Consider the following 14154-nt stretch of genomic DNA (forward strand, 5'->3'; position numbering starts at 1 on the left):
TCGGTGGTTCTTTCCGGGTTCTTCTTCCACCATTAATACTGGCCACCATGTATAGCCTATCGTATGCTGGAAAATGGCATTAAACCTATAAAAACAACAACAACATGTTTATATGAATAATGTTCTGTCTGAACCTGAAAAAATAAGATATGGAGTACCACAAGGCTCAATTCTAGGTCCATTGCTATTTATTTTATTTATTAATGACCTACCACTTTCACTAAGGGACTAAATATCATCTACAAATCTCTATCCAGATGATACAACATTGTCAGACATCCAAAACACAAAGCATAAACTCGAAATTTCTTTACAGAATGCCCTAAACAAACTGGACAACTGGTGCACATATAATGGAATCGTGGTAAATACTAGTAAAACTAAAATGTTACTTACCTCAACATGGCAGAAAAGGACAAAAATTTGCAAATGATCTGTCATGATAGACTACTTGGTGTTCTGATAATAACCTATCATGGACTGAACATATCAAACATACCAGTAAAAAAAGTCAATTCAAATTTATAGCTTTAAAGTTGGATATGACATTTTCCCCCTGAAAGGCACAGAAAACTATTTAATAACACTTATATACAACCCTATTTAGAGTACTGTTATACAGTATGGAGTAATTCAAATGATAAAAACAAAGTAAAGCTGGCGCATCTTCAAAAAAGAACATATGGGTTAATATTAATCCAGAAAGAAAGCAAGGAAAATTTAGCTGGTAAGTTACAAATATTACCAATTAAAAACCGAATCTGTTTGAGAAAAGCCAAATTAATGTACAGGATATCCAATAATAGTGCTCCTGAATATTTACGATCACTATTCTAGTATAGGCTACCTGGCAATACCCCACCACCTGCAGTCCATGTCTACCAAACAGTATAAAATTCCCAAACCAAATAAAACCAAATAAGTAATTATTTTTTAAAAAGTTTCCAATAATCTAGAACTTTGCTTTGGAATAGTATTCCAGTTGAGATTAGAAATGCCCATTCCATTTCCTTCTTCCAAACCCAATATATCCAGTGGCTTCAGAGATGCAGCTAAAATAAATAAATTCCTTTGTATGAGGGCCTCAAGGTTGATTAGTTCTTAGCTAATTGTGTTACCCTCTTTAAATAAAGTATTATTATTATATTATTACTATTATTTTTTTTTTTTGTCTTTTTCTTGGTGTTGTTCTAGGGTTTAGTGCCATTTTTCAGCACACGATAGGCTATACACGGCGGCCAGTATAACTGGTCGAGGAAGAACCCTGGAAAGCCCAGGGAAGAACCACCAACCCACAAGAAGCTACAGGCAGGCTTTTCCCATGTAAGCATGCTAACCGAGCCTGAGACTCAAACCCACATAGACAGAAGTGAGATGGTAGTGATCCGGAACGGTAAGCGCTTTAGATCACTTGGCCATTCGGGGCCCCATTATTATTATTATCATTATTATTATTAATGGTATGAAGGAAATCATATTTTATGCAAAAAGTAATGTTTTTATTCTTTTCGAAAAGTGACCACATTGCGGCAAAAAGCAATGCATTGTGTATAATGTTTGCTAAGACTGCCTTCTTGAAAAGAATTAAAATTGTCTGCAATGGAAGATGTTTTCTGTCTTTTTTTTTGCTGTCATAATCAGGAAAATACTAAAATTCCTTGACAAAGGTGACTGACTATGAGACATGCTCTCAGTTGTCAATAATAGAACTTCTCCAATCTGGAAGCAAATATCTGTTGAACATTTTTTTGTTGAAAAGTGTACACAGTAAGAAAAATGTCACCAGACATTTAAATTTATAATGTACTTTAAAAGTAATTTTATTCTGACACACAGATGGAATGTGCTATACCTGGATTCCTATAGAAGAATGCTTGATACCAGTGGAACTGGGTTTGAATCTCCGTAGAGTATGAGTTAAAAATACTCTAACCTGTATGACAGTATTATATGTATTAAAATATTAATTCTGCCTACTATTATCAAGCATTCTTCTATAGGAATTCAGGTATAGCATTTTCTGTTCTGTCTGGTGTATATGTATAATTCTCAACAATTAATTCTATATACCTTGATTTATTTCATGGAAATCCGGAAGGACTGTGTAGATACATGAGAATTAATTACTAGGTCGTCATGCGAGTGTGTCTGCTACACACAAGTGCATATTGTTCCAATTGAGTAACATGATTTTTTGGTGATGTGTGCTTAGTTGTGAGGGAATATGGGCTCATGTGTGCAGGCAAGGCAATGGGTGCTGTTTACCCGTGGACCTGGGTTCGAACCTCCATAAAGTACGAATTAAAAATTCTCTAATCAATATGATAGTATTATTTGTATTAAAATATTAATTCTGCCTACTATTATCAAGCACTTTCCATTCTGTCTGGTGTATATTTATAATTCTCTCCTTCTCACTTTCTCTGTATATATAAACATGCTAACTCTCACAAATATCTGTTCCAGACCATCTGCCACCCCCAACATTTAATAAAAACTAAAAATCTCCCTTACGGTATGTACGTTCAAACCAAATACATATGCTCTAATCCTAAAAAAGAGACTAAGGGAGTCCAAGGGGCACCGGAGAAGGAGATGAAACATTGAGGAGGCTATTAACAAAAGTAGATGCTTCAACAGAGGAACCCTCCTGAAATATGAAACTAAAAAACAAAACAAGTGTGTCTGCTTCAAGCTAACTTTGAACCGTGATGCCCCAAAGATAAAACAGATTATAAGAAAGCACTGGCACCATATGGAATCATTCAAATGTCTCGTAGGTATATTTAACAAAGTTACAATGGTTGTAGACCTAAAAATCTCAAGGATCATCTGGGACATGCCAAAATAACTTTAAACAAAACCAAAAATTCAGGCACATACCACTGCAAAGACAAGCACTGCCAAATTTGCAAACACAGTCTAAGACCAAATCTTTCAGAAATTCAACAACAGGAGTTAACTACACGATAAATCAGAAGTTTGGATGTCAAGCCAATAATAGTTTATCTTCTGACATGCAATATATGTGCCATTCAATATAATGGATAAACTGATTTAAAAAAGTAAATGAATTATCACAAAAGTCATATTCACAACAGTATCAAAATTAAAGTCACCAACCACTACAACTTTAATGTCTGTTAAGTTGAGTACCTTGAGATGTTACAGACCGAATCTAACCTTGGGTAGGCAGACACTGAATACACACGTAAGGAACAATCCATGAAATAATAATTGAAAACACACTGGGAGTTTGGCCTAAATGAAAAACTTTAACCTTTTTTTAGCCTTATAAAAATTACAGCCAGTCATCAGTTTTGCACCCAACACAAATTCTTCACATCTACCCAAGTAATTACATCTTTTATGATTTTATTGTCTTTATTATTTTTATTATTATTATTGTTATCATTATAGTTCTTGTTCATTATCCTGACATACAATTATCTTAACAGCTTTCCATTAGAACTTCCTTGCATAACTCTACCAAGATAAAATTTCTTTACCAAATCTTGTAGATGGCATTGATCTCTCGCCACTCTGTGTATCCATCCTTTGTTTCACAACTTAGAATTAGGGCAAAACATGCTGGCTTGCTATATAATAGACACAATAACCTGCTTGTCTACTATTTTTGCACAACTTTGTATTGTGATATCTCTTGTTGTAAATTGCTCCTAGTGATTCCAACATGTAGGCGTCCAGGACTCTTCATAGACTTTGTGTTAAGTGTTTGTTTTCTATATATATATGATTACTCTCTTTTTTCAGACATTCTGTAAGAACTGCTGTAACTACTGAATTAACCAAAGTTAATACTGTACTGATCCTTGACAATGCCGGTAAGACAAAAACGAGCTGCTTAAACTGTATATAAAATAAAAGGAAAATAGTAATTAAACAGTGTAAATCTTCCTTCTGGATTACCTTTTGTGAGTAGCTCCCATTATTGTGGTAGTTAGTTGACATGCAAATTTTCTGCTTGAGTACAATCTTTGTACAATGATTTTTCCAACAATTAAATGAAGGAAATTCATATAGGAAGAAAGAAGGAAATGAAGTTTTTCTCATTGTCATGGTGTATTTGTTGATGTGGTTTCATTATGCATTTAATTGTTTAACCACTTACAACAAGTGGAAGGAAGCAATATTAACTTCATTCATACAACACTGTACATGTAATCCAAGATTAACAAGTTCATCACAGACCCAGACCAGCTGAGGTCAACTGCTTCTGTGTCTTTGAAAAAGTAACTTAACTCACATTTCCCTAAGGGCGTCCATGATGGCTGAGTGGTGTAAGGTACTCGCATTTACAGATCACTGATATCTCAACTTTGTATGCCTCTGTTCAAGTCTCAGACTGGGTGTATGTGAGAAAGCTTGCCAGTAGCTTCCCACAATATAAACCCAAGGTTCTTCCTCCATGTATAGCCTATTATGTGCTGAAAAATGGTATTAAACCCCCCAAAACAAATCATTTCACTTTGCATGATATAACAATTAATGTTTAAAGTGTCATTAAATTCAACAAAATAAAAAAACAATGTAATAAATAATCACATAACCAACCTCAACTTTCACCAATTTCCAGTAGGAAATTCTGGCTAAAGTTATCTTGTCTTCTTTTCCAAGCCATGATTTGTTTCCAATCCTTTATTTTCACTTTTGACCTTTATATCATTTTAAAATCTGAATGTTTAACTGGCACTTTATGGCACTATTGTGCAGATATACAGTGAAGCCACCTACCTACCTACTGTGACAGAACTTAATAGACAGAATTAAAAAAATCATATCAAAGTAGTGACAGCAAGCTGAAAAAAACAGCAAATTATTATTTTTTGTATTAATTTTTTAGAATTATTGTTCTTGAAATCTACTTGGAAAGCTATTATCACTGACCATCCCTAGAAGCTGGATATTACTGGGTGACTATCACAGGCTTTAAATATGCTTGGCATGACAGCCAACAGCACATAGTTTGTGCATCAATAATCACCATGGTTAACCACATAGAGGCTTCATACGAAAACCATGCAGTATGCAGTCCACTCACCTATTGGTCCTAAACGAAAATGGTACCAATTCCTGCTGGTTCAAATGAACAGTACAGAGTTAGCCTGCTGAACAAAACATATCTCAATATACAGCACATGGGCATTAACACATTAACCCCTGGAGCTTTTGGTCATTTTTGCCTGAAAATCGAGTAGGAAACACATTTTCAAAGCTATTTCTGAATAGACTCGAAACCACCAAACCCCTGGTCATCTTTCAATAACATATTGCCTAGTTGTGTTAGAAACATCATTTTTCACTGGCTCTCTTCCTGCACGAGTGTGGAAGCAACAAATATGCATGTCACCAATTTCTTGCCTGCAGCATAAATAATCCTGAATAATGACCAATGAAATACAAATTGTCTCAAGTGGAACATAAAATATGGTTGATATTTCAGGACCAAGTAAACATCATAAGAATTCTTTCAGTATAAAACATCATTTTGGAATGACCATCCATTCAGGAGAAGTAGCAATGATGGCCATTGTTTGGCAGCCATGATTGATGTGAGATCAGCACCGTATTCATTTAGGACCAACTGGACATTATAAGAAATCTTTTGGTGAAAAACCCATGTCAATATAACTTTTTGTTCAGGAGGAGTTGCAAAAAAATTTTAAAGATGGCTTCCATGGCAGGGATAACAAGATTTTCATAATGGCTGCCATGATGGCCCTACTTGGCATCATAACTGTACAATTTTCATTTGGGGCCAACTAGAATATTTTTAGCAAAAACATTTTAATATGACCATCCATTCAGGAGGAGTAGCATAATCAAGAGCTCAATGCAAAAATATAATCAAACTCAGTAAAATGTGAAATGTAGGTCACAGCAGAATTCTTTTCCAGTGAGAATGTAGTATTAAGGGCAAGGCACACAGTCATATAGTTTAAAAATTCTTGCATGAACAGAGTTTGAGTAATAAACCTAAAACACACAATTTTACTATAGTCAGTCACACATGAAATATAGAAAACAGTCACCTACTAAGTAGGACATAATTCTGTGAAAAAAGCATAATAATTACACCAAAAGTGTAATGGTTGGCATGTAAGCTACTTCTGTGATGAACATGTAGAACTCCTCAAGATATATCTTGTCACCACCTGTCATGAACTGAGTATAAGAGCATATGTCAAAATAGTGCTAAAATCCTATCTGGTCTTAGACTAAACACAATGACTTATGCTTAGAAAAATGTGAAATATACAGCACAGTGACATTCTTAGTAGCCAGGGTATGGTACTAACAGATGTGCGTACAATCATCTAGTCAGATTATTCTAAAATAAACAGAGTTTGAGTAAGAAATTTAAACACATTTAAGGAAAGTCAATGAAGCATAAAATATAGGTCACAGAGACCTACCTTTGTGATGATTGTTTAGTTACTCATCAAGATGCATTTTCTCACCAAGTTTCATCAACCTATGTTGAACAGTATAATGGGTGCTAAAACCTATTAGGTCACAATCTAAAGACAAAATGTGACCAAGACAGTATAATGTGAAATGTAGCTCGCAGTGACTTTTCTTGATGGTAAGTTGTGATATGAAATAGAGATACAATCACTTATTTTGATGATTCTAACATAACCTGAGCTTGAGAAATGAGCTACAAAACAGATCATAGTTATCTACACCTATATTGAAGTTGCAGTACTCACCAAGATGCATTCCCTAACAAACTCTCATGATTCCAGGTATAACAGTATTTATACAGTGTGCACAAATCTCAAGTTAAATGCAGAAGGTTAACTAAGAATGTTCAACCAATACACATGTATCTACAAATTAAGCCACCTCTCAGCCAAATGGTGCTATGAAACCCACTTCAAACTGGTACCGAGGACCTAGGAAGAAAGAATTACTGACATTCATTATGGGTGTACATATGTATACGATTTTATGTTTGGATACAATTCTGACACATGGGGTTGTACAACAGCTTACCTCTGCTTCAAAGAAGTGAGCAACAAAGCATATGTTTTTGTAAACTTACCCGTATTAATGCAACAGCTTCTCCTGGAATAGTCCAACAAGATGAATAATATATCCACATGCGAATAGTCAGATTCAAGTTTTAGATCACAAGTCATTTTATGATATGGACTATGCCAAAATTAAATTCTGAATCAGAAACCATTCCTAGATTTGCACTTCAGACTAACACATGACAAAAATTTCCAAAAGCACATTATTCTGAAAATGGAACACATCATCCAGTCCAATTTATATTTAGATAAATTTCAAAGAAACACAGAATCTATTCTTGCAGCTGCTGCACCTTCATGACGATGGAAAAGTTTATCAGATTTCAGCTTCATAATTTAAGATATAAATTTGTTGTAGATAACAAGAACTCAATTTTTTCAAAGTATCCAATGTACAGTTTTTACAACCTCTGTAAACAAATGAAGATGAACACAGAATAAATCCAAAACATGTATGAAGGATTCATCTGATGAATACATATTTGAATCCAATGTAATGTAGTAATTAATTTCTTCACTCTCTTATTCCTCCTGATTGCTGTATGACTTTCATCTGGCAGCTTGAACCTGGAAAAAGATTGATATATTTATATTATATTATACTATATTATCAAATACACACACATACAGATATATATATATATATATATATATATATATATATATATATATATATATATATATGAATACATACACACACACAATGTATATATAGAATGTGTGACTACGGAAGCTGTTAAAATATAATACGAAAAAAAAGTGCAGGTTTGTCTTTTATAGGCAAGTGACCCACTTGGGTATATTTATAGTTTATTGTGTATTATAGTTCTTTACATTAGAAAATGCACTTAAATGGTAAAACCACATCCAGTACCTACATGTAAATGTTAGCCATCTTGTAAGCAAGTGCATGAATATATTATCTATTTTATTGTCAATAGTTTTTTTTATGGCCCTGATATATTTAGAATGTGTTGAGAATAATAATATATTCTGTTAAAGTATTATATTAAATATTGAACATGCAACACCATACAAATATGCTAAAACTGAACTTCATTACATAATGCAAAGCTTTTGGTAGAAGATACCTTTCTTGGCTAAATTACATTTATGAGTAAAATGATGTACAAGGAAAGAAACCATGCAAAGTTTCAAAACAATGTATAATTAAGAAACTTTGTTCTAATCTTTTTGTGCATTAAAAATGCAATTCTTGATGATTATTGATTGATAATTAAATACTTCATTAGTCTAATATGTTTTCTAATCTGGCAAGTGCAAGAACTAGAAATTCTGATGTTTAAAATAACAACATTCTTATGGTTCTTCTTCCTATTTTAATTTCAGACTTGTGCCACGTGTGAGGCAAATGTTGACAGAATAATGCGATTGCTGCGTAATGCAATGAGAGATGAAAATACTGAATCATACGATCTGCGAGTCCTTGAACAAATTAGATGGAACCTGTTGCATCTTATAAATCAACTCCCAGCTTCTGCTTTACCACCAGGGATATTTCCATATAATGGGGTGTGTATCCTTTTCAATTATTGATTGCCTTTTATATACTTTGCATTTCAGGATTAAATTAATGGCCTGTAATATTTAATGAAATGTTATCCACCTAGTTCCAAAATAATATCAAATATTTGTTTGACAAAAGATGACTGAATTAACAGTTACATATCTAATAATTATAGATGACTTTTCATCAGGCAAAACTAAAATAATTTGTGCATGGATAAGCTTTAAATTAGCTTTACGAGACATCAAGACAAGCATAACTAAAATTTATAGTTTATCATTACAGGTGGAGGACCTCTTGGCAAAACATCACAGAATTCTGATGACAGTTGCAAAGATTTTGCATTCACATTACTGGACGGAAGAAGACATTAATGAAGCATTTATCATTTTATGTAAAATATAGAGTGAAGAAGACCAGCTCATGGTTTTGATGCCAGTGAATCTCCAATGTGTTTTGATCAACAAATAACTTTTCGATTAGTAATACCATAATAACCTTGAAAATCTCTCTTCATACATGATTTCTACTAACAACCTCTACAAACAGCACAAAACACACACACCTTTTTAGAACATTTTGAAGAAGAAGAAAAAAAAGTAAGAAACACCAGACAAAGGCAACAAGAAACCAGCAAGTAAAGCAACCAGGACTGTTCTCGAGCTCTCCTTCCCACTAATGACAGCCAACCATTCAACTGTAAGGGTCCATTATGGACCCACAGATTGAGGCCAAACTATCAGGGTTCCTTGAACCCATAAAAGCCTGGGGGAGGTGGCACCATCCCCTTCCCCAGGAACAACTAGCAGGCTGTGGTGCAGTCAGAAAAAGTGGCACATGCATAATTGTGTGCATGCCACTATAATTAAACTCAACAACAACAACAAAGAAAAAAGAAGACAATTTGAATATTAACATATATTTGGACCACTTAGTCAATTTTTAAGATTTTTTTTCTTCTTTTCACCTGCCGGACTTTTTGGGTGAAAATATATTAGCATGATTCCACAAAAATGCAAATGGAATTATATAGTCTTTTTTATACGGAACTACATGTTTACATGCACCTGCAGATAAGCCATTAGATTTTGAAGTCATTTTCTTCTATAGTTATTTTTTGTCTTTATTTTTCTAAAACTCTGATTATTCGGTGGGGGGTGTAGTGGTGATTTTGTACAGTTTGCTTTATGCAAACCTGCCAACCCTGACAAGTCCATCTCAGTAAGGCAGTTGATTTGTTTCCATAAGTTTGACCAGTTTTCAGTAATATGTAACAAAATACCATAAACTGTTATTGTAAAGCTGGAAAATGTAATTAAAAGTTCAGTATTTGGAACATGCAATGACAATAAACAGTATGTTCAACTGAAAAGTTTGTTAAGTATGTGTAGACTCTATTTACCACTAAAACAGTTGCATAAACTTTAGCCCCAAACCCTATGGAGCTCAATGGCTTGTTGCTATCTCTCAACTTTATGTAATTCTTGGAAATTCTTTTTTCGATTTCACATGACGACTGCAATCATATTTCCTGCCATGAGTCATACTCAAACTGGCACATGGTGTCCAATGAACATAATTGTGTCCCTTCCAGCTTTTATTCACAAGAATCTGCATATTCCTTTCTATTTTTCTGTGTTAATTATTAACACTTTTCAAGAGGCTTATTTCCCCTTTTGTCTTAAACATGCATCGCTTGCTGGACGCCATTTTAAACAAATTCTATGATCAACAGTTTTATCATGTAGACGCTTCGCATGAACAAATATTTGAAGTTTAAAGCGTCTGATGTGCTGCTGCAAAGTTAGTTTGGTTCGCTGACCAATTTTACTACTTCTAATGTGAAACCCAGATCCAAATAAAACACAGATGAATAAATTTTTCCCCGAGTTTTCGGCAATGATCATTTTTCCATAGGTTTTGCTTGTACGTCAGAAGTCCGTATTTTAGGGGTAAATTTTGTAAGACTTAGGGCAAAATCTAAGAGTTGGCAGGTCTGTTTATGGAGTATATAAAAAGCTGGATGAGGATCTAGGACGACAAGACATAGCAGAACATAGGACAGACAAACGGGATAGTCTACCAATTAAACCAAGAAAATACAAGCTTCCTTTCACAGAGAGGATGTTATAAATCAGGTGCTGGATTTATTAAATATGGACATAATACGACCTTCAACCAGCTCTTGGTTATACTGACCGCTCCAGTGGCCTAGTGGTTACAGCGTCCGCCTCGGATGCGGGAGGTCATGGGTTCGATCCCCGACCGAATCATACCAGAGACTTACAAAAATGGTACTAACAGCTGCCTCGCTTGGTGTTCAGCATTAAGGGGTTAGTGTTAGGACTGGTCGGCCTGGTGTCAGGATAATGTGACTGGGTGGGACATCATGCTACATGTCTGCGGCATGATGCCCCAGTGCTAGACATCACTATAAACTGGCACATTGCAGACATCGTAGCGATATGACTGAAAAATTGTTAAAGCTACGTTAAAAATCAAAATCACATCACATCACTTGGTTATACTAGTCAAGACACCAGATGGAAAATATTTCACGATTGACTATCACATCCGAATTCCTTGTGCAAAAAGGCCATCTAGCCCCTCCCAAACAAAGAAGAAATGTTGTTGTTGTTGTTGTTGTTGTAGGGTTTAACACCATTTTTCAGCACAAGATAGGCTATACATGGGGGCCAGTATAATTGGTGGAGGAAGAACCCTGGAAAACCCTGGGAAGAACCACCGCCCCACAAGAAGCTACTGGCAGGCTTTCTCATGTACCAACGTTAGCCGAGGCCGAGACTCGAACTCACGCAGACAGAGGTGAGATGGCAGTGTTCCGTAACAGTGAGCGCTTTAGACCACTCGGCCACCCCAAAGAAGAAATGCAAGAAGCTTTCAGCAATAGAAAGTGTTTGTGAGACTAATAAAAACAAATCTCAAATGAAAACTGACCAAATGTACATCCTTCAAACAAGATGTCCAGTTTCTGAGACATGTTGTACCAAATGATGAGATTCAAGTTTCTGATGTCATATTTTAGTCTGTGCTAGAGTTTCCAATCAATGGACCTTACATGCATTTCTAGGTCTTGTCTTCTCTTACCACAGATTTGTAAAAGTGCTTGCAGATATTGTACAACTACTGACTCAGCTTTTGAATAATGATGTAATCTGGCATGAAATATGACAATATTTGTTTGGTCACATATTTGTGGTAGTCACAGATCACTGGCCATTAAAATAACTCATGGGAAAAGGAAAGAAAAATCGGAGTGGTCAGAAAACCAGAAGATCCTCAAAACTTCAGGAATATGACATGACAGCTGAATAAAAGGTTGGGAAATCTCATGGAAATACAGATGGGCTTAATCCAGCAGAACATAACAAGGGTGATGATATGAATGGATATGATAAAGAATGCAAGGAACAATAAATTAGAGGACATTCAACCAGGTTTACAGCATGAAGAGTGTGTGAAAATTACTGGAGAAAGTCTCAAATTTAAACACATTAACAGTTCTTGTCTAACAATACCTTACCCAATAATACAATAAATGCCTGGAAGGTGCTTTCCACAGCTCCTGATTATGAACAGATAAATGGTGTTATAACACATATGATCACCAGGGCCAACAAGAAGGCAGACACATGTAACAAAAACAATTGTGATAGTGGGCTCATATTAACTGACAAAGAAACACACTGATGACATAACTGCTGGACATCCTGGATTCAATCAAACATAACAAAAGGTGCAAGATAGGTTCTACTGGACTGGTATTGTTTAAGGAAACAGACTTCTTGATCAAATCTTGTATAGACTGTGCCTGGTTGAAAACTCCAAGGGCAAGAAGCCGGCACCATTATTCCCAACACCTGCAGATGGATCTTTCAACAAGGTCACCTTAGACATTTTATGCCTGTTAACACAGATTAATCAGGATAATAGATATATTGTTGTTTTCACAGATTTTATGACGAAGTGTACAGAAGCATTTGCCATGAAGAATGCTGATGCAAACAAATCCTCAAGACTTTTTCTTGTCACCATGGGGCCTGCTGGTACCTTTTATCAGACAAAGGGAAATAATTTACCAGTCAACTATTGAATGACATATGTCCACTAACAAATATCGAAAGGTGTTTACCACAGCTTGTCACCTTGAAATAGATGACCTCATTCAGTGACTTAGTGCCACACTGACCAATATGCTATGTTTGTTTCAGACAGACTGGGACCAGTTCATTCCTAATGCCTTATTGCCTATAACAGTAGCATTTAAGAGCTGACATAAGAAACACCTTGCTTCATGATGTATGGTCGGGATGCTCGTTTGCCTATCAACTTGGCATTATCGAGGCAGACACAAATATTTCAAGGCAGATGATTACAAAACAGATGTCCTAACAAAATTTCAAGTCAAGCAAAATATTGAGTTAGCTCAAGAACAAAAAAAAACTTTCAAAGAACTAAAATAAGTATGAGCCTGAATTCAAAGTAGGCCACACATGTTCATGCTATATTCACTAACCAGTAAGCCAGGCCTCTCTACAAAACTGTTACTGTCATAATAAATCATACTGTCAAACATATACATAGAATTTTGGAGAAATAAATCCAAACAAACAACATTGTACTTTTACATGTATAATGACTGAGGACAGTCATTTTTTGGTGGGTTGGGGTAGATTTTTCACAGTGTCCCATACCCAAGCTAATTATGAAGCTCATGGTGCACTATACCCAAGCTAATGGTGGTCATAGTGATTCCAGATAGAAGCTAAATAAGAAGCCAATGAAGGTCATGGTTAAAGATGCCATAAGGTACCTAGGTACTCGCTTGTTAATAATAACCCAGGTAATAAAATGAACAACTGGGTACACATTAAAAGAAAAATTCCTAGTTCATATTGAGATAGAATAATGATTACAGTTCGAGGTTCGTATCATGTGCACATTTATTCATCATCACAGGGGCTCATATGGTTGCTGACAGCTTACTTATCTTACATATACAATATAATAATACAAGGGAGGACACTACTCTTCTTTCTTGTGCGACCTATTCAAGAATCAACGCTGATAAGAATCTAGCTTGACCATCAGATCATCATAACCTGTCCTGTTTATGCCTCATATGCCATTTTTCTCACAACTTAAAACATGCTTACTCCGAGATCCTGATGACATTAACTAGGTCAGTAAGTTCTGTTTAAGAAATATATATATTTGATGAAATAAAATTTAAATATGTACTACAATTCAAATAAAAGAAAGCACAATATAAGTGTCCAGTTTAGCTAATGCCACTTTTGCCTCAAGTTTGTGACCCTGGTGTGAATATTAACTGTTCAGATTTGTACACTGGACTATTTTTCTATTAGCGGGGAACTCAACAGATATTTTTATCTTGGCAAAGGCAACACACAAATCTGGTTACCATAACATGCACTTGTTACACCATGTTAGGAAAAAATGAACAAAATAGACAACCATACAAAATGAAATATTTCACTGAAATATTCAAATATATGGGAAATCTTTGTTATTTAATAACAC

General features: G+C 35.1%; 1 long non-coding RNA gene across 1 annotated transcript in view; it reads right to left on the reverse strand.

The window, feature by feature from the left end:
- The window catches only part of LOC149779061 (uncharacterized), a 26796-nt gene continuing 12642 nt past the window's right edge, over positions 1-14154 (reverse strand). The window contains exon 4 of the long non-coding RNA XR_016415567.1: positions 1-7628. This is a non-coding gene — a long non-coding RNA (uncharacterized LOC149779061). The remainder of the gene's footprint in view (positions 7629-14154) is intronic.

This window comes from Sinohyriopsis cumingii, chromosome 17, assembly GCF_028554795.1.
Source record: "Sinohyriopsis cumingii isolate HCF-2022 chromosome 17, ASM2855479v2, whole genome shotgun sequence".
Lineage (NCBI taxonomy): Eukaryota > Metazoa > Mollusca > Bivalvia > Unionida > Unionidae > Sinohyriopsis > Sinohyriopsis cumingii.